Below are 2847 nucleotides of genomic sequence, written 5' to 3' on the forward strand. Positions count from 1 at the left end.
GTGGATTCAGGATCAGAAGGGAAATCTGTATCTTCAACCAAGTACAGAGAAATCATTAGAGCATTGCTGTATTTGACTGCTAGCAGACCAGATATTGCATTTGCATTCGGGGTTTGTGCGAGATATCAGTCAGATCCAAAGGAAGCTCACATGGATACTGCAAAGCGAATCTTGCGATATCTTAAAGGAACACCCAATTTAGGATTGTGGTACCCAGCTGACGACGACTTAAAGCTCACCGGATATTCAGACTCAGATTTTGCAGGATGCAAAATTGATCGCAAATCAACATCTGGAACCTGTCAATTCCTAGGCAACAAGCTCATCTCTTGGTTTTCAAAGAAGCAGACTTCAGTCCCCACCTCCACAACTGAAGCTGAATATGTTACTGCGGGAAGCTGCTGTTCACAACTCCTATGGTTAGTCCAACAACTGAAGGACTATGGGATCGAAGAAAAGGAAGTCCCAATCTATTGCGACAGCTCCAGTTCTATTGAAATATCCCAGAATCCAGTTCATCACACCAGAGTCAAGCATATTGCTATTCGACATCACTTCATTCGTGATCACGTCGAGAATAAGGATATCTCTGTTGAATGGATTCCGACCACAGTTCAGAGAGCAGACTGCTGACCAAAGCTCTTCCAGAAGAAAGGTTCATCGATCTCTGTGGAAGGATCGGCCTCATCAACCCTGAAGAGTGCTGTTGTGTTTTAAGACTTCTCTCAATCAGTCATGATGACTGGTGGTCAACCAACTGTTGTTCTACGACTGCTGACGTGGAAAGCAATGAAGAAAACTCACCCTGATGAGTCAACCAGGATCAAGTGGTATCGACTGACCACAATGTTTAGTCGATCAGTAAGTATTGTTTTAAGCTTACTATTTAAAATCAGTTATTTCAGTCAAGATTTATGTGTTTTCAAATCAAAACTTTTCTCTGACTGATCAGTACCTTTCAAAATCATTAACTGATTTGTCTTGATTGTTGGGTCATGGAATATCTTTGGAAAACGGGGATTTGATTTGATTTGATGTGATCTGCCCTGATCTTTACCAAAAATATTTCCAGCCTTTTTGAAAACCTTTTGAAGCTTCCGTCCCCTGCAGTGACGGCGGACGTGAATTTTCTTCAAAAATATTTTAGGCACAGTTTTTGAAAACCTTTTCATCTTCTCACTTGGTATTTGTGTCTATTTATACCTTGGTGTCTTCGATAGTTTTCTGCATCAACTAACAACTCTCCACAGCCTTCACTGTGAGAAAATTTTAAATTCTTTCAAAATTGCAGAGAAAATTTTTGTTCCGACTTAGGAGAATTCGATGACTACAAAGTCATGGAGTGGAAGAATGACGCTCACATACTTGGTCTTCACCGGACCCTTCCACTGGAACTCAACGTCCCCCCGACGTCAAAGCTTGCGTTGTTCTCACTTGTATCCATCGACACGAGCGTCTTCCATCCTCATGCCCGGACCATACGGTTTGAAGTACCTGTCTCAAGAAGACGGTCTTCACCTGTTCCTCAGGCGAGCTTTTCACCCTTTTGTAAAGCTCCCGTGTGGAGCAACAGCGATGAGCAGAAGCTCATTGTCAACCGGCGCAACCCATTGCACAAGGTCTTCTCCTCATGGGCCAAGTGCTGGGTCATCGACAGTGTCTATCCTCATGATAGTCACTGACTCGATTCTCTCTACCCACACACCTCTCTCTACTTCCCTCTCTCTCCTCCAGAAACCTCTCATCAGCCCTCTTCGGTTTGCATGATAGCAGCTCTCTTCTCTTCCCAATCTGAGAGCCATGCAAATCAACCCATGCCCCTTTCTTCGTCTCCCTCATTTCTCTCTCCTTATCTCCATCTTTCTTTCTTTCTCTAAAGCTCCGCATTCTCCATCTCCATCCTATACAAGGCTTCTTTCTTTGGACCATTCTGCGATTCGGTTTCCTCGCATGGTCTTAGCTGCATCCTTCAGTCAATTCTACCTTTTTGATGTTGCCAAAAAGGGGGAAAGTTCTTTGAGACTGAAGTCGATTAAGCAAAATGATCATCAATGATCATGAGGAAGATTAGCCTGAAAGACCTCAAGTTGAAGGAAAATAAGTGGGAATAGAACAAACTTAGGAACATGAAGACTGAAGACAGAAGATGAAGATCAAGAAGTTCAAGGCGCAGCCAAGCAGACTGCTGGAGTCCATGGGTTTTCCCATGAGTTTTTGTATTTACTTTTGTACTCCAATGTAAGTTTGCTCTGTACCTCGACTGATGTCTCATCAGTCAGTTTATTGAAATGAAAAGAACTTCTTTTTGATCTCAACCTGAAGACAATAACTTTTTGTCCAGGCTCTGATTATGGTTTTATGTCATCTTCCTCGTTCCTGTTTTGAACTGTTGTGTTCTTAACTCTGTAGTACAAGTTATTAGGTTCTATTGTTAAGGGGGAACTGTTTTCACCCTGTTTTAGAACTTGTGCTCTGAGTTCAGTCTTTGTTTTGCCTAGAACTGTTGTAAGGTTTTGGCATCATCAAAAAGGAGGAAATTGTTGGAAACCCCATGGAATATCAGGTTTTATTTTGATGATACCAAAATCCTTAGGTTTAATTTGTAACAGACTAGAACTGTTTTGAACTCAAGTGTTAGAGTTCGTTTCTAGTTTAGTTAGCAGTTCTGAAGACTGAAGACTGAACACTGAAGGACCGAAGGACTGAAGGACTGAAGACTGAAGATACCAACTGAAGTATCAGTTGAAGAATCAGTTCAGAACTGATTACTTAATGCGTGCTTCGAGGACTCAACAGACTGATACTAAAGTCAAGTATCAGTTAAACATTCTTCCTCGGACTGAACTT

The sequence above is a fragment of the Salvia miltiorrhiza genome, chromosome 7 (genome assembly GCF_028751815.1).
Source record: "Salvia miltiorrhiza cultivar Shanhuang (shh) chromosome 7, IMPLAD_Smil_shh, whole genome shotgun sequence".
NCBI classification, from domain to species: Eukaryota; Viridiplantae; Streptophyta; class Magnoliopsida; order Lamiales; family Lamiaceae; genus Salvia; species Salvia miltiorrhiza.